At 30.5% G+C, this 24,434-nt stretch overlaps 1 protein-coding gene across 8 annotated transcripts in view; it reads right to left on the bottom strand.

The window, feature by feature from the left end:
- Positions 1 to 24,434, bottom strand: part of LOC131849410 (CUGBP Elav-like family member 2) — a 409,465-nt gene that overhangs the window by 204,158 nt on the left and 180,873 nt on the right. The window contains exon 1 of one of the 8 annotated variants that reach the window (XM_059199481.1): positions 15,829 to 15,903. The exons of the other annotated variants lie outside the window; for them this stretch is intronic. The gene's annotated coding sequence lies outside the window, so the exon portion shown is untranslated. Of the gene's footprint in view, positions 1 to 15,828; positions 15,904 to 24,434 lie in introns of those variants that run through there. 8 annotated transcript variants of the gene reach the window in all.

Genomic DNA, 24,434 nt, shown 5'->3' on the forward strand with positions numbered 1-24,434 from the left:
GTTTTCATTCGTTCGAGATTCATCTCGTCTGTTTTAATGTGATATTCTAGTGAGTTTTAATAGTAATTCATAGGGAGAAAAATGATAAAATGTAAATACTTATTTTTTAGAATCGTTGTTGATTTTTTCAAGTATATTATCCAATTAATATACATATACTTGTTATTGACTTGAAAAGCCTAGGTTAAACGAATTAAGAGTACGTAAAGGATGTTGTATAGTTGTCAAAATTCGACCATAATTTTTTAAAATTTGAACAATTTTAAGGTTATACAATCTACTATAAAGGGGATTGTTAGGAATGCGGGCTCGGACACCATTGATAACAATGACTATATCAGGTTGATTGACATCCAAGTGCTTCTCATCTGAAACTATCGTGATAAATTCATGGTGAATATGCTACGATGGGCTAATTGATCTGACCTCATGCTGTTCCTACCATCCTGGACTCTTGACCGCAAGCGTAAACCAATAGCAGGAGTACCATACCTTTATTATCCATTAAAATTTATATCATACTCACATACGTAGTAATAAATGAATTCACTCCAAAACTACTTAACCAAATAAAAAAAAACACTATTTATACCTCTATATATACAAAAAAAAAATATATAGAGATTAAAAAAAAAATTGTATTGTGTCTGTGTGTGTGTGTGTAATCTTTTAATAAATGTATGATTATTGTTATTTATTTTATAGAAAACCAATGGTACCGGTTGTGGTATGCAAATTGTTTTGACTAACTTTGAAAGCTCGACTTAGGCTCGATACCGCAGACGCAGCACGGTATTGTAATAAACGAAGATATCTCTTTTAGCAACTTTTCTTTGAAGCACCTGTTACATTGTTGTTGTAAAGAGCTGTGGCCAACTTTTAGTTTGAAATTAACGTTTCTGGCAAATTATGTAATGAATGATGTTGGTGAATAAATGAAGTTAGTTAATCTATGTATTTAAGGGTCGGTAAGCGCTTATGACCTCTGGTCGGTTGTTTCAAGCGTCTACAGGCCACGGTATCCGTTTATCGGATAGTGAAATGAAGTGAATTTATTACTTAAATGTGGTTTTACAGTCATAGTTTAATAAGAATATTAAACTATCACTGTAAAACCACATATAATTAATAGAATTGATAGAAATCAATTCTATATTGTGCAATAGGCAAAATGTAGTATGTGCCAATTATATTTATATATATAAAAGAATAAAATTTGGAAATTTTAATCAGTGCACATGTGCACAATATATTTGTTTGTAATCATCAAATGACCATATGTTTGTCTATGTTGTAAATCTATATTTACATACCATATTATATGACAATTTATTGCTTAGATTCTTTAGAACAATAATTAGGTATATATTTTTATAAATATTTTTTGTGGAATACATACATAATATTTTATTTAAAAATAAATATAATTTGTGTACATAATAATACAATTACATAAACATAAATTTAGAACTACGATGGTGGCAAATAAACATACGGCTCATTTGATGGTAAACGGTCACCGTAGCCTATTGATGCCTAAGACACTAGGGGTGTCACGTATGCGTTGCCGATCCTTAAAAGTTGAATACAACATATCTATCTTTTTCGTACCTGGAATATCGTTAGAGGAGATGAATAAAATCCATACCGAGTCGTGTTCAATCCTTTGCTAATCAAAACCTTACAATACCTATTATAATAGGTATGATGTTAGTTAAATTGTGGTTTGTCTATGTGATAAATATAATTTTAATCCACATATACGTCTCTGCGTAAATTAACATTAAAACGAACATATTATTCCATTTCGGTTAAATTTAATATAGTTTACCACAAGGATTAATATATAATAATTGAAGCCTTTGATGATGAGATTATGTTATGTGTGGGTAATACCATTGTATTACAGGATTTAAAATTGGAATCTATCATTATAGATTCCAATTTTAAATCCTGTAACTTGTATGGTGCTCCACTGGGTTATACCAAATACACTTAAGTAGGGTTGCCACCTATTTTGAAATTAAAAAAAATATTTTTTTTAATAATAATAGTTATTTAATTACGTAAAAAACAGTACATTTAGGAAATATTGGAGAAAAATAGTTTTTAATGCGTATTTATTATTAGTTTTAGTGGCAAGTATTATGGACGGACATCATTAATTTTGCTCTTAAATTTCCATACTACGTTGTTTACCGTTAATATTGAATTAAAAATGATAATACAGTTAGCGCTATTATATGAATGTGTGGCGAAAAATATTATTTTAATACTGCAACACTACAACGTCAAGGTTTCAGCGGACCAGAGACAAAATGTTAACCGTTATACGTTTGAGATTCAAATTAGCTAACGATCGCATAGATCGCATATGCATCAGGCATCAATAATAATACTTTTTTATTAAATTAAAACTAGCCTTGAATCTCCGATTTACACAACCCAGATCTTCATCTCACGGAAAGGCGCAAACAAAGGTAACATAATATAATCTTAAATTATGCAGTACAATTGGCTAAAAAATAAAATGATATATTACACATATATACTATAATTACGAGTGGCAACCCTACACCCACGCCATATTTAGCGGGGCTTATATCAAGTTCCATTGTTAGAAGCCTTTATAGATACTGAGCTTCGTTACATTTGAGATCTATATATAAAATGAAACCAGTATCATTGGTGATACCATTAGACATCAATTATAATGATACGAGTCATAAAAAATTGTGAATTTTTACGTAAAAATAGCAGGATATATCAGTCCCAAACCATAGATATGATATATATGTATACTCTGTAATTTTATATTTGGAAACATCGTATATACAGTAAAACGGAAAAAAATGTTGGAAGGTCATGGAGTAATATCAGGAAAAGGATATTTTCAGATCGAATTTTAAATTTCGAATTTATAGCGTTCGTCTTATATTAATTTCAGAGTATATGCGACACTCCGAAGTTAATATAAAATGAACGCTCTAAATTCTAAATTTAAAATATGTATTTAAGAAAGTATTTTAACCTCATTTATAATTAACAATAATATTATTTATTTCATTAAGTTCAATAAACTTTTTAATGGTGTTTGCATTCAACAAGTATATTTTTTTTAATCGAATGGTACTTAAAAACCCTGTATGTACTCTGTATACAGTATGTACTCGTACATACTGTACTGCACTTGATATATTGATAACCTCATATTTGTATGTGCAGTTGCAAGTAGGACATAATTTTTGTTAGGTATCTAATATCTTTATTTTTTATCTATAATTGTTGGATTTTATTATCTATAATCATGTCTTATTATATATTATAAAAATTTGTGATGAAACAACAATAGAGATGTTTACCAAAAGATGAACGATGCTTTTTTTGAGTGAATATTTACCTTATGCCTACGGTTTTAACGTTTAAAATGACACACTTCAAGATTTTACTGACGCTGAAAATTTTATGTAAACAAAAAATTATATAAACAATAAGTTATTAACTCTATTACGATGGACATTAGGTGCAATTTTGGGTGGCAGGATGTTAATAAATTTCGTAGACCACATCAGCGGCGGCAGCGGTTACGTTGCGTTCGAAGCCAGGCTTTGCGTCATTTGATGCTTAATCGGAGCATTAGCACGGCAAGGGGCATACGTTCGGATTACTCGCCGTAGTGGACTAATACATGTATTTTAAGAGTCAATCGATTTATTGGGTCATTACAGCAAATTATAATGACAACGTAGGCGGTGTAAAATCACTAGTATCCTGACGACTTAGGCGTAATGCCGGTTAGTCAGGGAGAGAAACACCTCAATGCCTACAATATTCACAATTATCTATCTCTTATTTGTTTTTATAATAATATCAACACTTTCGCTCCAAAACTCCCGCTGCCTCCGTTCAATCGTCCGTCATCCACTTGTCAATGTCACATAGATTACTTTGGCTCTGGCCTCTGACGTTCCGTTTCAGGTTACATGATTATTGACTTTACCATTTTTAATTAATGGTGCGTCACACGATAGTTAACAGTCGGCCATCCTGCAATAGTGTCTGGCCCAGACACATAGGTAACTGATGAGCGTAGTCATGCTTATCAAAGGATATAGTGTCTACAGGATCATATAACAAATACTTAACTAAATAAACTAAAGATACACATTACTTTCATAACATTGACTATCTTAGTATACTGTCAAAGGTTTACAATCTAAAATCAATACTAACAGAGCTAAGTTTCGGCATGCATTCAGAATGCACAAAATATAACATAACATATATTAATTTACATAATCCAAATCACCCAAAAACATGAACAACCTTTTAGAGTAACAAACAATTATTTGGCGGTGATTGACTTCTATGAGTCAGACTGTAACATATCACCATCACAATGTAAGTTTCCGATCTTATGAACATTGCATTTTTTTTTTATACCTCCAAAATAGAACTTGACATTTCTCATCATGAATATTTTAACGGATAAATTTAACATATCACATTACAAAAGGTAAAACTTAATTACCTACATATATAGAGAAAAAAATATAAAGAGAAAGTAATATTCTCGTGACATAAAATTAGAACAAAATCGCTGCCTGCCTTCACCTCACCAATAGAAAATAACAGGTCAATATTATTCAAGTGGTTCTAATACCCTCAATACTACTACTACTATTTTACTTCGACGATACTCTTGATTTACCAGAGAATTATTTTAATATAACATAATTCATTGAATTTCAGTTATGATTTACTTAACAATACCATCAGCTCACTGGTCAAGTAATCTATTGCACCCTTTGAACCCTGTACATTTAGGGAACTATAAATGATTGTAGATACTGATCTCAATTTTCTTTACAACACCAGTTTAACATAAACCAAAACCCACTGTTCCAGATTAATGTGAAATAGAAATAATCTTTATTCAAACAAACTTAATATAAGCACTTTTGAGTAGTCAAGATTTTTGAATCTATCGCTTATTCGGAACGCAGATTCATCACAAGAAGAATAAACAAGAAACCTGTGTGTTGCTCTTTTAAATAAATATTGATTTACTTATATTTAATTAACAACAAGGATTAGGCGTGCGGCAATCAACATAAAAACCGCTACGCACTTAATCTCCGTTCAATCAGACAACATTGACAGCGCTATGAATTTCAAGTTAGATATTTTCTAAAAAAAAACACTGATTTATAAATGATGACATTTATAAATTTTAAAAATTTATAATAAGCTTTTTTTTTTTTTTTTACAAAGAAAATATTTTATGACACATTTGATTTCTTTTTCTGGCAAATTGAGTACAGACTCTGGGAGTTTGTTGTAAAACCTTGCGCAATTTCCATAAAACGAATTACTAACTTTCGTCAAACGAACGTGAGTTTAGTAAGCCTACTATTCACTTTATATTTTATCGATGGTATTCGTAGCCACTTCGGCCATCCAACGTTATCGAAGGGCCTCATTCGATATTATCATAACAGTTAACATCGGGTAATATAATAAAATTAAAATCATATAAAATTTAGTTTGAGATACTTTACATACTTAAAATATGAAAGTTGCCACTGACAACTACACATTACATTTCAACATCATGAATTCAGTCTTTGTTATATTTTTCCGCCTTAAGTTGTATCACTTAATTTTTCACACCAGGTACTAGTCAGCATCTCTGCAAACACGGCTGCCTAGCTAATTAGTGAAATACCTGTTAAAACAAAACATTAAAAAAATGCCACCGCTTGCCCACTATGACTACGGTCTCAACAGATCTGGATTTTATTAGACTCAGCCACCGCTTGCCCGCACAAGGAGCTACGGCCTCAAACTGGTCAAATTCTCATTAGACTCAGCCACCGCTTGCCCACACAAGGAGCTACGGCCTCAAACTGGTCAGATTCTCATTAGACTCAGCCACTGCTTGCCGCCACAAGGAACTACGGCCTCCAACTGAAACACATCAAATATTTAACAACTGGTCATTTTCTCAATGAGGCATTCACCGCTTGCGCACGCAAGGAGTTACGGCCTCCAACTAGTCATATTCTTTATGGTACTATGCTATTTTTACTTCAGCCTCAAGTGCTCTACATTGCAACTCAACTATGGGTTATATGCACTCCCATCAAAATTTACTATTACTTTTTATTCTATTACATATCTTTAAGAACTGGATTTCCTGGTTCCATTTTACTATTTCTCCAACGCTTTAAAGGACTTTATAACATTTAATCATAAGTTAATTCAATTTAATTATGTACCAAATTCGAATTATATATATCTGGTTGATATATATCTAGTATCTACCAATTTCTGAACGAACATGCAATATATTACTACCACATACCCTACTCCTATTATTATCTACCAAATCTTGAGTAGCATCAACAAAAAGCGAGTCGTTCGTTGTACGTCGCATTGAGCACACGCGGATCCCCATTTTCTCCGTGAACTAACGTATACGGAACCATCAGCCGCGATCTCAGCGCAATCATCTCATCAGTATATCATCAAATCTAAATCACCATCATTTACCTTAAAATCCATAAATCGTATTCATAGTCATATGATTATTATATTAATCTCATAATTTCATCAAAGTATTGCAAATCATTTTTCATTGTCATATCAACCGCCCGTTCTATTAGCCATTTTGCTCATAATTCAGCTTGTCATCGATTGTAACTCATCATTGTATCACTAGCATTCCTTAATCTTTCAGATCTATTCGTTCATGTACAACTCTTCACCGCGTATATTTACCGACTATTTCCATAGAGGTGTATCAAATTTTACCTTGTGATCGTCCTTACTACAATCTTGCAGTGTAACTATCTTGTACACCTCGAGCGCTTTATTCATAATATTTCTAAAGTGTCTGTATACGGTGTCTGGGTTCTATAAATTAGCACCTCTTCTAATTTCCCATTAATTACAACAGACACATAAAATCAATTCTGAAAGGATTAATTTCAATTTAAACTATTTAGTTAGTACAATAGTCAATCCGATTTCTCCAAAGGGCGTTCAGCCACACATACAAGTGCATATAGGTGCTCAGACTAATCTATGGAATCAAATGCCCAGCATTTGATTGCGTTGATCATTACTTATAAAAATTTTAACTTCCGTCGTCGTCAAAGACAACGCTTTAAATTTAATTCAATCTTATTTATCTGATCAATATCAACCAAATATTTGAAAACAACATCACCGTTATTATTATAAACTTCCAATATCTCTACACCTGTAATTTTGTACAATTCAACATTAAAACACCCTCACTTATTTAATACATCCGTTCTCGTATGCTATGCAAGTGACAACATCAATTCTTATATGTTGATGAGTTTACTATTAAAAGCCTTAGTTAACACTTTTATTTTACTTCAACTCAACAGTTATGTCAAAAGTGACAATGGTCTAAATACAACACATCCAATCTCATATTCCAGTCAATTGAGTCAACATGTATACCAACAATTCTTACATGCTCGTTAATTTAGCATTATACGCTTCGATTATACTCTTTTTTTTTTTTTTTCAACCAATTAAAATCTTAATAGATACAATATCTCAAGATTTAACAAAGGTTAACTAGAAATTAATAAAATTGGCAAAACCATCTACAACAGTAATTTATAACTGTAAACTGTAATCTATTGTTAACAATATTTAACTTTCTTATATCTTAACTTTCATTTATATCCTCTAGTAACTTTTCTTATATATTCCTGGGATTAAATTGACAGATATAGCCTTACTTCCACAACTTATATTGTCTCTCATTTTATTTGCATTGGATATAAAGGTCTCTTAAAACAGTTATAGGTTCAATAGGATCCTTTCAACTTAAATCTAGTATACCCATGTACACTTTTCAAAACTTTAATGCTCATACATTTAACAACAATCAATTGTCCTTTTGTTTTTGTTTTTCTTTTAACTACCTGTGCTTCTTAAATTTGTATTCACTATAATACCATTATAATTAAAGAACAATGGCTCAGCTCGCAAACATTTTCTCAACAAATAATTCTCTATAACATGTAAAACTTACAACTTAGACCATGCAGTATTTATTTTTCATTCTACATATATGCTATTCATAAAGTAGTTTATTATCCATCAGTAAACCATATAAAAATCTCATAAATTACGCCAGTATCCATATTCATAAACCAGCTCGTCCATACTGACTATCCATGTCTCTCTCTATGGAAGTTTGCATCCAGTCTTCTCCTGCTGTTTCCTTTTTTTTTCTTATGTCATCTGCTTATCTTTTTTTCTGCTGTCCTACGTTTCTTTTGTCTGTCGTCTCTGCCATTTTCTATATATATATATATATGGCTTATAAATTTTTCATTTCATTATATGGCGTCCTACAATCCAATCAATCACAATACTATTTAAATGTTAAATAGGCATTACTATATGTATTTATACCTGTACATATGATACAATTTTCTTTTGAATCATTACTATTTATATATTTTTTTCTTCTATAAATTATACTGATACTGTGCTTGTGAATCACTGTTCATCCCAACGGATACCAACATCTCACTTTCAATCTAAGTTACATTTGCAGTGATTAACTTGTGTTCACAAGATATTGAGGATTTTTCCTATTCTTTTTTTTTTTTTTTTTACTTATATATTCCTGTCATAGCTATACCGAAATCACCATGCACTGTCCTCTACAGTACAGTAGATTCACAGAAGATAATTGGAAGCTTGCCACAGTATAGAAGTGCTCTCTTCATAAAACCGACTAACTTCAGTCTCATCCTCTTTGGTAACAAAGTTATATTAAATAAAACAAACCACATGCTTATAAAGGCATAGCATAAAACACCAACAATCAGGAATTCTCATAAATATATAACGGTTGTATAGAATGGGAACGAATTTCCATGCATGGACAATTATGCAGCCTATTAATAACCACATTACCAAGGTCATCAGCAAAGTTTTCTAGAATATCCATATCTCTTTACTTTCCTAACAATCTTGTCTGTCTGTGTCTCATAATTTTCCTCTATAATAATTTTAAAGCTTATGTACTTTGAATATCTTAACATTGCCTCCCACAGAGACTATTTAATAATAACTAATTAATATACAGAAACTTCATTAGTCAAATCATAAAATATTTTATAATCCTGTAGTCTACAAATACATAGAAGGTAAGTTACATAAACCATTTAAAAATAGTATCCAATTTTTCCTTTCTCCTCTATTTCACCATATCACAGTATACATGTATTCACTTAATTCTCTCCCATCTGTCCATACCTATATACAACAAAAGAGTGCTATGCACTCATTTATTTCCATTTTCCTGCCATAATATCTGAATTATAAAGTTTATTATCCAAATTTCACAATTCTAGACCACACTGTTTGACACAATCCATGTGCTAACTTCAAGATGAGTTCATTATTAACTCATGAATGCTTTAAATCAGTTATTATCTTCTGATATACATTTATTTATATTAATATTCAATAATATATTCTACTTTTTTTTTTTTTATTATCTGTACTTCACAAATATATAATACAATTTGAATTTAAACAATGATTTCCTCCTTGGTTCACATTTCAATTCCAATACAGATTTAACAATGAATCTGTCCACTTTATAGTTTCTTAGTACTGTCATTCTACAAATGACACTAAATAATAAAACTCAATGGATAACTTAAGCTCAGATCCTTGCAGCAAATCTTCAGTTCATTAGCTTATGCACTACACAAGATTGGACAATATAGCAATACATTGCAATATATTACAATAGTCTATTTTCATTATTGTGATAACAATTGTCGTATGTTGTACATATTCATATTATAAAATCATGACATTTTGTGCAATTTACTGTATGGAGAGTTATAACTCATCAAAAGGCAAATACTCTCACTGTTGCGACTCAATATATATATCCAAACATTCTGTATGTACACAAATATTAACTTATTTCCAAAAACTTTTATTCATATTCATAACACTAATAGTAAATTTAAAGACAAGCTTGTTGCTCAAGTATTGTTTAGAAAATTCAACAGGTTTCTTGTACAATCAATAATACAATCAAGAGCCAACAACATTCATTTCTGGAGTTACCAAAAGCTTTTCTTTAGGTTAAAAGACAACTTCATAAATTATAAAACTGAACCATGTAAGAATAGTCTTACCTGTAATCTATCACTTTCTAACATGTCACATATTAATGTGGTGCTTATAAATTCCAACACTCACTTACTAAACATTGTCTCAAATGACAAATGTACATAGCTACAGGTACCTGCACAGGACCTTTAAGTACCTTTATTGATCAACAATGGCTGCTAAGGGCCATTCTAATGAATTTCAAGAGAAGCATCAAAGAAGTGAACCAATTGCTCAAACATATAATACATTCAATCTGAGCATACATATAATATATAATTCCAGCATAATATGACACCTTTGAGGAATTGGATATCATTTCTAGGTGCTTTTTCAACACATTAATAATCAATATCATATGATTATGATAACCTTGAGGATCCTAATAGATCTCAATTGGATTTTATACTAAATAATGATTAAATAAGGAACTATTAATAATAATAGTTTACAGTTATTCGGTTTTTTAACATTGGAGTTTACTACCAATTGTTAGCCATTGCTATATATATAAAATTCAAAACACAGCAAGAAATAAATATAATAATTGTACTATCAGAGTTAAGTACTATTTTCACTGAGAGCTTCACAGCTAATCATGAGATAGCATCTAAAATGTCTTTAATATCTAATATTATGAAATATAACATGTTATGTTGCTGGTATCAGTTTATGTCAACAATATACTGTGTCTATCTATATTAATATGCTTTATTAATTCATTAATAAACACATATCAAAGTATCAACCAATATAATATATATACATATGACAGTGTCTCAATTTGGGAATATAACCACCATCAAGACATATACCTGGACTATGCCTGTGATTGTCATTTATCTGAAATGGGATCATCAAACATATATGTGTACCTATGTAAAGAAATAATAACAATTCTTCAATTCAATTCACGTAGAACAAACACACAAAACTGAACAGTAAGTTTGACTAATTTACTGTGAATTAGCAACAAACTCAGCAATACCATTACACTGTTTATATGTATAACATGGTATGTGTTCTCATGTTCAACCTGTATGTCAACATAGTTAATGTAACTGTTTCTAATCTGTTGATATCCTATCATACTCTATCATAGGCATTAATAACATAACAATAGTTACTCTGTATTTTAAACTAATTAGATAGCCATGTTGTTCTATACTTAATGTATTCATAATACTTCTTTCTTAGGTATATTGTATACCTCAATATCGTGCTACATGTCATGTCATTACTCTCGCAAGTTATCGTACATACTAAATCTATTTAATATGTAGAAAGCAATTCATCCAAAAGTTCAATAAAACAAGTGAGAAACTGCGTTTAATGGTATGCGTGTTATTAACGTAAATTCACTTACCACAACTTCTAGTCAGAATTACCTTACAGTCGAATTTGTAGGCGGGATTGGTACCGCTTCTGAACTTTTAAAATCACTAGTATCCTGACGACTTAGGCGTAATGCCGGTTAGTCAGGGAGAGAAACACCTCAATGCCTACAATATTCACAATTATCTATCTCTTATTTGTTTTTATAATAATATCAACACTTTCGCTCCAAAACTCCCGCTGCCTCCGTTCAATCGTCCGTCATCCACTTGTCAATGTCACATAGATTACTTTGGCTCTGGCCTCTGACGTTCCGTTTCAGGTTACATGATTATTGACTTTACCATTTTTAATTAATGGTGCGTCACACGATAGTTACCCATCCCCTAGTGGAATGTCATGTTATTATTTGATATACTGATAATTAAGAACAGCTTTCGTTTTCTCGGAGAAATGCTGTCCCGGATTATTCAAGCGTATAGTGAATATATTTCTTCTGGGTTACGATGAGATAAGACCAAGCGCGAACCTAATCTTAATATATTTTTTTAATTAAATGTGGAATTGTACGACTACATAAACAAAACAATTACTTCCTTATTAACGAACCAAATTACGTACACAACAATAAGCTCCCTTGCAATATTTGCATTTCGATTCAACTCAGATATTTAGTACTCTGTTAGTTCTGGTTTCCGAATAAGGCCCAGTATGTCAGGTGTTATATTGCCATACTCTTTGGTCTGACGTTGCATTCAATCACAGACACTGTTACCGTATCGCATTCGGTAAGCATATTCTGTGTTCCCACATATACATGACGTGCATTAAACGAAGTCACGAAACTAGAACGTTAAATTTTGAAAGGCCAATTTATAGTTTACGAACAAATACTCGCGATTTCGTTTGTTTTTTTTTAAATGATAGATAACTTTTTCTTAATATAATATATTTTTACGTCAAATTTAGTTAAGATTCATTCAGTTTACTTCTGAAAGGGTAATTTTTAAACTGACAGTCAGACTTTTTTACACTCTTAATATTGGTATGAACGAAATTACCATTGCTTTCTACACTTTCTACTGTGTGCTCTCTGTACTGTGTGTGTACCTCCTGTCCTACAGTAACGAGACTAAGAATATCCACTTAATGCAATCGAAAAATTATAAATAAATCTGAATGCATGAGGTCAAAAACATAACCACATATTCTAAATTTAAATTAAGAAAGTATTGGTGAATAATTTTCGCATGAAGTTTAAAACAAAAAAACTTAAACACATATTCTAAATATAAATTAAAAAAGTAATGGTGAAAAATTTTACGCATGAAGTTTAAAACAAAAAAAAAAAATAACCACATAATTTAAATTTTAATTAGGAAAAGAATATTGAAGAATATTTGACGTGCTTTAATATTTTTTTTATAAATCGCCAACGTCAAAGATGAAAAACAGAATAGGAGGAGGTCGAGATATTGATCTATATACGGATCTAAACCTCGTTTATTCGTGGAACCGGTGACATATGACCACATTTATTTGAAGCGATATTTGGCACTGGGTAGGGGAGCGATGTTTTATTCACTTCAAGTATTTTCTGGATCTCACATAGCCTTCATTTTTGTTGCGTTCATATTTTGTGTTAAAAATTGAAGTTAAAAAAATATAAAAAGTATTCATTTCTTTGTCTGTACATGAATGTATTTTCGAAGTTATAATGTTAAATTCATAAGTTTGTTTCGTTGTATATATCATGTAAAATGTTTAATATTATAATTTGTATTTTCTACGTACGCCAACAAAGTGAAATGATTTTTCCAATAACATTTAAAAATAAAAATGAATTGATGATATGATTTTGTTTATATTACTTCATATATCTAAGTATAAAGTCACTATTTTGACTCGTTAGTGCAGTGTTTTGTTAAGCTGTAAAATAAGTAATCAGAACATATCAAAAGTTCAATTGTCACTATTCATGGTGACATAAAAACAAATGTAAAGCCTTCAAGCCATAATGTCGTTTAATGTTTATAACAGTAAATGTACATATTCTTTTAGAGTATTTTTTTTCTATGTAATTCTTTTTCTACTATGCACAACCAATGATATATATTAAAATTATGTAAGAAAAATAAACCTAAACGAATAATTATTACCCAATAAAAAGATTGTGAAGTCATAATTCAATGACTTTGAAACAAAAGAAAATTCCAAAAGCTGGTAGAAAACTAAGTGAACGTTAATGAAACAAAATAGTATATAAAATATATACTAATATTTTTAATATAAAAACATCTGTCTGTCTGTAGAAATCTTAATGAAATTTGACATGAAGATTGTATTACAAAGACTGAGACAGGCTATCGTTTACCTTAATAAAACAAATAAAGTAGTAGGTAACAGTTAGTATTCCACAATAATGGGACATACACCGTTATTATAACGTTTATAATCATAATAGTGTTTAAAATAATAATTATTTGATTAAATTGACTGCTCTCATTATACTAGTATAACATAGATACTAGTATGTAAATAGCGTGCAACTATTTGTGTAGTAAATTTGTTAGTCAAAACGCAAAGTTCATGTTGTTCTAGTTCATCTCCCATCTCGGTAACTTCCGTAATGTTTAAGAGGAAAGTTGAGCTTGGTTAATAGGAAAAAAGCCTCTATCACATGACATTTTTTCCATTTCCCTCAAGTTTCGAGAATAGGATAAACAAGTTGCCGAAATTCTTGCAAAGTTAAATATAGAGCAAGTACTTTATCCCTAAATGCTTACATAAATATTTTTACACAATTCTGGACAATACATATTATTTCTATTTTAATTTATCTTTTAGAAAATATACAAATACATTAACTAACTTTCGCTAACTATTACAGACTATCAATTTTTATATGTTCAATTCAACTACAATGGGCTATTTAAAATATGCGAGTAAAGTATTGCATGTAAACATAATCTAGAATTATGTTTTATTTACTATCTTGGTAGTCCATCTCATGATCCACATGATGGAAAGTAATCAATTATATACAATACATGAATAGTATAATGGCATCATGTAACGATCATACTTATTTACACATTAAAATATTTCCATACCCCAAGATGCATACATTCATACCCCGTATTTTTAATATCATATAATAATATAGTATCTCTGGATAATTTACAAAACGCAGTCTAGTCCCAAGTTATTATTAATATCAGAGATTTTGTTATGGGTACTAGACAACTAGCAAAAATACGTAGATATTTCTTTTATAAATACATACTATTTAAGTATGTATCTCATATATACTCATGAATACAAATATTTATACCATGCTAGTATTATAACCTGTAACTATGGAAAGTGAGTTGGTGAGCTAAACCATTAAACCACATAGGCCGTCAAATCTACTAACTACTCGACGGCAGAAATTGGAAATGTTAAATTCTTGCTGAAAGCTGGTAGGTATATTTCCATATTTTTTGTTAATACCCTTGACAACTGCAACGAAGCATCCAGTTACAAAGTGAGCACGGCACAACAAATGGCAAGCGAACACATTTACATTAGTTGCCGTAATGTCCAACATTAGGGACCATTGCCTCAAACAGGATAATTTAGGAGATAGCCACGAGCAAAGGCCACGGTTTATTTTCGTACGCGACTACCCCGTAGTAGTAACTTCTCTTTTTTTCTAAATCCACTTGTTTTGGTTGTTTGGTTTTATGAAATGTTCTATTCTGTTGCTTTAGGGTACTCGGCAAAACCACGAATCCTTTTAAAATGTTACCCATTTAAACTCCGGGCGAATATCTGTTGTTTTAATTAAAGCAAATAAAACGTTATTTAAAATTCTAAATATGTACACGAGTAGCTATATTGTTACGGCTACTGAAGAAATGTGCATAAATGGAATATTTAATGCAATACTAATAAAGAAAGGAAAGGAAATCAATTTGAGAATTTCTTTTACAGTTTCAAATTTCAAAATGGCATAAGATTTACATATATTATGGCAAAATATACAAAAATTACAAAGTTTTGAATACCAGGTTGAAGCCGGGGTTGCTAACTAATAAGTAATGATTCCTTAACGATTCATAAAGCAGAATATTATAAAAACAAAAATTAACCATGAATGTAATATATTTTTGCAGATCAAGAACAATAAAGGTAATAATTCTAACTACGGTTTGGGTGTATTTATAGCTAATAATAATATGCAATAAAAAAAGGGGAGAAAATTAAAAATGGAAAGGCCAATAGCATTGCAAAAAAGAACAGTAAATACGTTACCTTCACTTAACCATTAGAAGGCTAATTCTTTTAGGCAATAAAATCGAAGGTTTACAGCTTAAGATATTTATTTACCTGAAACAAGAAAACAAAGTCGTTAAATGTTTGTGGCGTGCCTGAGACAGTAAAAAATTAACGAACGCATTTGCAGGTTTTAATATAAGCCCGTAAATATATGCATTCAATTTGATTAAGCTATTAACTTTACGATTTATAGATCGTGAACTTTTAAAGCTCGATTATTTTCATTGGCTGTTACATTTTGTTTATTGCTTGAATATGTGTTTTTAAAGTGTAATAATAATAACTCAGGACAATTCACACAGAGCCATCTAGTCCTAAGCTAAATGGAGCTTGTGATATAGTAAACAACTGATGGAATTACATGAATTTTTTTTTTGTCCTACATTACATACTATAATAAGAAACATCCAGCTCAATACAAATAATCAATCATATTAAGTAATACAAATGTTTGTATCATGCGAGGAATCTAATGACCATCGGAAGTAAGGTGGTGCAGTAAACCTCTATACCACTGAGGCCAAGTTAATGATTCTGTGAAAAATATGAGTATAATAAGTTGTGAGGGAACTACATCAATTATCTTAATTAACATGCTTTTTATTTTCAAGTTCTTAGTTTTATGATATAATTGTCAACATCAAAAATCCTACTATAAGATCATATAATATTACATATAACAAGGTGGGATGTTTTATCTTTTTGCTCTTCAGTTATTTTCAAATATACTATGATGTAGTGACTTTTTCTTAAAGTTTTACAATAGTAAATATTCCATCCGCGTTTTATGTTATTTTCTTAAAGTGAACGGAATGTCAAAAATATAAAAACACGAAGTCGAAGTTAGTTGGGACATACGTTTTGAGTCATTTGAAAAGTTTACTTCGAATCCATTCAGGTGTTTTCGTTTTAAGGAAAAGATAAAACTAACGTTGAAAATTTGTGTAAAAAACTTTTCATTTCCAGGGACGTAAACATGCTCCCTACTGTATATTTATATATATAGTAGGGAGCACCTCCCCATATATTTTATATCTAGGGAACTTGTTTTTTTTTGTCGCCTACACAAAAAAGTTCAACAATCCATTACAACGATGTAAGGTGACCCTTATTCTCTAGAGAATTTGATTTATACTCTTGCATATTCTTATTTTTATCATGTCAGCCTTTTGTAAAATTATTTTACTATATATTTTTCGTGAATCTGTTTTTATTCGAGTATAAGTTTAACAATGCTATTCTTGTATTGTGATCTTTAAGATGTATAAAGACACCGAGATTGCTCGTACATGTAAATGTCTTTAAGCGGTATTACTCATAAAATAAATCCACGTTAACACCATACGTGCAGTAAATCCACTCACACCTACCATTGATATCGCAACGTTTCTAATTAAACCGCCAAATTCAGAGAGAAGCGTCGACGCGCTAATATAATAAAGCCAGTATAAACCACTCTAAACCGGTTTAATATGAAGAGGGCGCGCGAGGGGATAGCTCAACTTTCCGACGCGGTTGGGCGCATTACAACTTACAACCGGAGCGGATTAACAGCAGTGTGTACTCAGCTTAATGTTGGCTTCTTTGTTTGTAGAGAACTTGCTAACTTTGTATTGCTATAAATGTTATACTCGTTTCACATCATCCAAACTAAAAAAATATATGCTTAATTATCTCTTGAAGATTTCTGAAACTTTCCCGTACCTACTTCTAGTATTTTCTGAAAAGGTTAGGTTAAAGTTCAGTAATACAATTACTGAACTTTATCCTATTATCTCAAAAGTAAAAAGAGAAGACATCAAAAGTCATAATAATGAAATGAGAAAACTAATGGCATCGAAATTAATATTAACATTATGTAATAATTAGTAGTTAATAATAAAAGCATAACATATACTTTCTGGTCTACATATCGTGTTTAAGCATGTATTTGAAGTAATTGGAATAAACAGAGAATGAATGCCCAGAAATCCAGATGGTAATTGCCGGCTACACACATGAACGCCTCTACGTCACATCTTATTATGACATTAGAGTTACCCGTTATGTGATCTGAAGGTCTAAGGTGATTCAACCCTATGATTCAACTACCATACAAAAATAAACACATCCTCCAAAGCAAGCTTTTGTCAACAGAAATAGGTGATGTAGAGGTACCAATACAGACGCCGTTGTTCAAAGTCTACCTCAGTGCCTGAATAGGCATTTATAAAGTTAACTTGTCCATAAGTAAACAATTTCCGGAATTATGCGACCGACTCACTACCAATGCAGATTGACAATCCTTAGCAGAAGTGCAAAGTAGCATTACTAAGTGGTTTCACTTAAATGATTTCCTATTTATACTGTTTTCAGTTTAAATCTATGTAAATTGACTGAGTCGAACTTGTGCGACGTCGCGCTACAACTCTGTAAGGAAAGTTTTTATAGCCATTTAAGTCAGGGTTAGTCCCTACTGTCTTATGTCTACGACTAGTGTCAAAACTATGTGTTTGTTAATAATATATATAATAATCCTGGACAATTCACACAACGCCATTTAGTCACAACCTAGGTAGAGCTTGAATTGTTACTACTAGATTACTGATAGAAATAATGAAATACATTTCGTACATAATTTTATTGATATTATAAATACTATAAAGTTTGTTAGTATGCAAACAATACTAATCAGATTTTGATGAAACTTTCCAGTAATATAGCTTATACATCAGAATAATAGACACAGGTATTCAATAAATGTTATACATAGAAAATACCCAGGTATATAATATATTATTTTTGTATCACTCAGCTTTTCGATTTAAAGATTGTAATAGCGTAATAAATAATGACATACTCATTCATTTTGCAACTGGAATAAATGCGGATAAACTGATAATCAATCAAATGAAGAAGAAGACATTATTATTCTATATTCCCTTTTGGTGAGGTTTATACATACTTCAAGTACAACTTAAAGTTTTACAATACATAGAAATTAGCACAAGAATTTATATGTATACTATAGTTTAAACGATGAGTGGGAGTCACACTCAGCGTTACCAGTATGTTTTAGCTTTTAAGTTGTTTATTTATATTGTGGATAAGAATAGTGATGTATAGTAATGCTGAATAAATGTCTTTATTATTATTATTAATTTCAAATTCGACAATTAACTTTTCCGATAAAAAAACAAAAACGTAGGTATTGAGATTTTTTAAGTAATAACTTAGATTAACTTGCACTTTAAAATAAATCTTCTTACAAACACGCACAAAAAAAAAAACAAGGAAAAACTCACGTTCTGATTGACGCATGAAATTAGGTTTACTTCGAGTTCAGAATTACCCATACAAGTTCCGACATGGTCCAATTAGCAAGCACCAATGCGCTTATACGCTACGCCCCTGTCTTAAAAGGAGGGTAACGGCAGATTAAGAACGAGTGAATAAGAATCACTTATACGTAGTAATTCTTAGTATAAACAAAAGAGGAAAGCTCTCCAAAAGACTTCGCGGAATAGATCGAATCGACTGAAAGTGGAAGCAATTGAAGGAGGCTTGTGATATGACCTACAGCGGAACAGAGCAGATTCAAAAGACAATACATATATATTTCTTTTAAGAGTATCGCAATTTTTTTTTTCTACTCTAGTTTATATTTAGAAATGAAAGTTTAGTTAATAAATTCGATGTGTAACATGTACGGGGAAAGGAGTGGACTGTTAGTAATGTGGACTAAACCCTAATTGCTAATAATGTAGCAATGGAATATTGTCAGGTTAACCTCCACGTGGTTTCCCCTGGAAACCATTGTGATAAGTTCATGGTGAATTTACTACGATGAGCTAACTGACCTGACCCTGCTCATGCTCATCTTAACTTCCTCCACTTGTGTCCCGCCAGCGTAAACAGTTAGCGCAGGCGGGTTTATTCCATTATCATCAATAAGAAAAAAACTACCTTTTATGATACATTTTCATCTTTATTATATGTATAGATTACTCAATACAAATAATTATTGGTATTAATATTTAATTTTACAAACATATTTGACTGTGTAGTGTACTTCGTCTAATCTATAAGTACAAGATATATTGCTTCCACTAATGCTGAAATTTGCAATAGAAATCAATTCAAATTAAATTTATTTTGCTATAAGTATGTACAAAGTATACTCTCTACATTGTGCTGAAGTGTTCTTATGTTATTAGCTTTTCTAAAACCTTTTCAAAATATTTGAGTGTATTCTATCCGGCTCAATTAGCGGGTAGACTTCAATATTCTCAAATCGCCCCTCGGGTGCACTACAAGCACGAGTTAAGAGGAAGGAAGCGACGCCGAGACGAGGGCGTAACATCCCCTTTGCATCGTGACAGTCCTTTCAATTCAAGATGGGTTGGGGCTGCCTTTAATAAAGAAAAAAACAAACGGAAAATCAGACGCACCGATTCTGAAATGTCAATCTAGAAAGTCATGTTTAACATTCTATAAATACAGAAAACCCTAAGTTAATAAGATATTCCTAGTAGATAATGTAGTTAATTAGAATTGGGAATAATGACATACCAATATAGTGAACGGTTATAAAGAGGTGGGTAAGTAATATTTTTAAGTAGTAGCTATTGTAATATTTATGGATATTCTTTTTTTTTTTAACTAAGATATTTTTAACTTTAGATGACCTTTGTTGGATGTTTATACCCATCAAAAGATCTTGAAAGCTATTCCGAACTTGATTTCAGAAATCCGAGATCTAATTTAGCGTGGTTTGAACTTTGACACCTGACTTTCGCTTGAAATTCTTACGACGGAATTTCGTTAACTTGTATAGACTGATAACTCTTCTTTCATTACTATTAATGATTTTGTACTTTTATTGTAATATATTAACTCAATTATATTAGATTCATTTTTATCACAAATTTGTCTCTTTGTCTGTGCGTGATAATCAGAAACTACTTAAACGGATTTGGATGCGGTTTTTATTGATGTATTATGGTAAGCATTAAATTAAATTTACTGAAGTCACAGATTTGTCTTGTTCAAAATATATGTAATGATATTTTAATTACTTATTCATATATTACTCACATACGTCTGTGGAAGAAACAAATTTAAAAAAAATTTACTTAGCTGAAAGGCTTTACGTCACAGCTTAACTAATTGTTAGTTTCACCAAGTTAAAAGAATCTGAAATAGTTACATTGAAAAGACAAAAAAAAAATAGATTGGTATATAGCAAATAAAATTCCTTCCTTCACTGAATAACTAATTTATCAAAGTATAAGATAAACCACTAAAGATAAATAATTAATATTTCCAATATGTCCTTAACATAGCAAAAAAAAAAAAATGGATTTGCGAGAATAAATCTGTGGTAAATAGCTAGAGTATATATTACAATTATAAAGTTATCAACAATTCGAAAGTTTTAAAATTAAATAAAATAATTGCGTATCTACTTCCATTAATCCCTAAATTATACGATTGAAATTTCCATTTATTCTATCCAAAATATCATCGTAAAACAATTAAACTTGTATAGATTAGGAAGATTTTAATCAAAATATTAATTAAGGTGAATTTAAACTCGGCTGAATGTCATTGTATTGAGAAACAACAAAACAAATTATAACAAAACAGAATCAATACAATCTGTTCTCGAATTTAAATCCGTTCGGATGGTGGTTCCAAAACAGTGGATATTGTTTACGCTAATCAAGTTACTGGTTTAATCATATTTCAGTAATTCAGTAATATTAATACGTCGAGGACGATTAAAAGCAACCAGTGATCAATTAGCCAAAATACTCGACGTGAACGTGGGTGGTTTCACAAATTGTAACGTTATTGATTTTATAACCAACTTTTAAAAAGTAAGTGGCATTAAGTTTGTTTTTATAATTCCGAGTAATATACACGTAATAACCACGGATAACTTATACGGCACCATCTAGCCTTAAGCAAACAAAGCTTGGACTACGAATGTGCTTGTCTACTATTGGTTATCTAAATATTCATATTATTTTGGTACCATTTTATGTCCTTTTTGACTCCCCTCTTGGAAATATATACACTTAAAATTAACCCTCTTTTTGTTTAATTTTGTAGTGATCCTGATCCCAATTCACAATGACTTCACTATTACTAAACTTCTGATACAAATACTTAAATATATATTTAAATACATAGGTACGTAATATACATAGAATACAAAGAAACAATCATACTCATGAAGGTAAATGTTTGTATCGTGCGAGGAATCGAATCAAACCATCGGAAGTAAGGCTGTGTACTAAACCGTTAGACCACCATCAGTATATTGTTACATGAACACTTTGTTATAGTAACATTTCGGCAACTCTAAATATTTATACATAATTATGATCACGTAGATCTAGCGCTTTAAAATGATACTTTCGGTTTTGATAGTCGCAGGTTCTATCCCCATAAATAAACAACAGTTACACTCATGATCATAAAATTGCCTTATTAATTTATATTTACCATTATTATCAAATTATTTATACGACTTATTTGTTAAATTATTAGACCATTTATAATATAAATGTCTAATTATATTAAAGTTGTCACAACTGTTAAAAGTCGTAGAAATATATTATGATATATTAAAAAGTAGATTATTTAAATCTTGAGCATTTATTTTAGCTCTGGCATCATTAATATATTCAATTCCACTAGCAGATGACACTTTAATAATGTTTTTAAATTTGTCTCTAACAAAATTTAAAGTAAATCTTTTTTACTGTTACTCGTATTAATAAGAGTAGAAAAAATGTCAACAAATTTTGTAAATTTAAACATATAAATTCCATTTAAACATATTAAATTAGTTAGAAATTCGAAAGTCTGTTTGTTAACTACTAAGATTTAAGAATAATCATGACTATTTCGTTAATTGTCATTAATATTAACAACCAAACATTATAGTTAACCAATTTACATATAATCTTGCACATTTACGTACACATTATATGTAAGCATTATACGCATTTAGTACGGAGACTATATAGAATTCTTTATTAAATTTACATAGGTTGCATACATGAAGTCACAGGTAAAAAATATGTTATCATATTTTCGACGCCGAAAAACCCAAACAACGAAAACAATTTGAACAAGATTCAGTTGCTAGTTTTACTATAAAAATCTAAATAGAAGACTTAGCGAAATAATTTGATCATATGATTAACTAGCTGTTAATAGATTGTTTGTCAACTTTATTAAGTTTGACAATTTTTTTGAAACAACAATCTTCACATCCGTACTCGTGAAACTACATATCTTTATGTTAGATTCCACTATGACATTTTTAACCATTTAATAGACAAAAGGTAACAAAAAGATACAGAAATACTTTTCGCGTATAGTATTATAATTTGGTATCAATAGATTTAAAATATATAAACTAAATTAGAAATATATATACTCAGATAAATAATTTACAAACTTCGTTGCTCGCAAATAAAACCAGTTTAAATCCGTTTAGTTTCAATTTAGATTATACTTGTTAAGTCCTAAGGATGCTGTAATAAAACAAGGATCTGAAATAGTTTAGGTCATTAGGGAATATTTATTTAGCTTACCTTGGTAACTATAATTAAATTGTATATAACGCAATAATTGTTCGAGAGAGAGAGAGTCGGTCAAAAGAGAGTAGTAAAACATAACAACGAAATTCAAAGCCTCAATGATGTTTTTTTCTCTTTCTTATAGGTACTATACCCATAAGAAAGAGAAAATATCAAGGTACGTAAAATCAACGAAGTCGACTGTAAAAGAATGGTCAAACATGAGTTCAAAATGAAGTAAATTCGAATCTAAAAGTCACAAAATGTGTTGTGCCACTGAATAGGCCTTGGTGGTCTAGAGGTAGTACACTACATTACTTCTGTTGGTTGTGGGTTCGATTCCACAAATCATACAAACATTATTTTGTATTTATAAGTTTGATTGTTTGTATCGGTGTTGTGGGTGTTTTTTATATATATGAAGTATGTATTTAAAAAAAAAACAAGTATTATATCACTTGTCTAGTACGCACAGCATAAGCTCTTACATTAGGACTAGATGATGTTGTGTGAATTGTTCAGGGGTATTATTATAATCTGAAAAAAGTATTGAAATTGATAATATACACGTATATAATGCCGTGACATCTAAAATTACTACCGACTTCCAAACTACAAATCAACACTCAATATTACTATGTAAGCCATAATTTACAAATTGATATTAGATTAGGCTCTGAAATGAGACTGCGTCGTATTAATATATAATCTAGTTGTTATATCAAAGTTATTTCATGATATCACGTAAGTCGCATGAAGCCTGACAAGTTTCAAACTACTAATACCAATATACCTACTGATAGGCAATTTGAATATTATTATCTGTACTCACGAACTGTCAAGTGGGTCGGATTGTTTGGGCTTATGATGTAAACTCAACGAACGGGGATATATAATTATATATAAATTATATATGCAGTGTATACATGGTGTGTTTATTGGTAATTAAATATTAATATTCAGACTTAGTAGCATTTTGTGTCACAAACTTTCACAGCACATTGG

This window comes from Achroia grisella, unplaced genomic scaffold (assembly GCF_030625045.1).
Source record: "Achroia grisella isolate CSIRO2021 unplaced genomic scaffold, CSIRO_AGI_Agris_v1 utg642, whole genome shotgun sequence".
NCBI classification, from domain to species: domain Eukaryota; kingdom Metazoa; phylum Arthropoda; class Insecta; order Lepidoptera; family Pyralidae; genus Achroia; species Achroia grisella.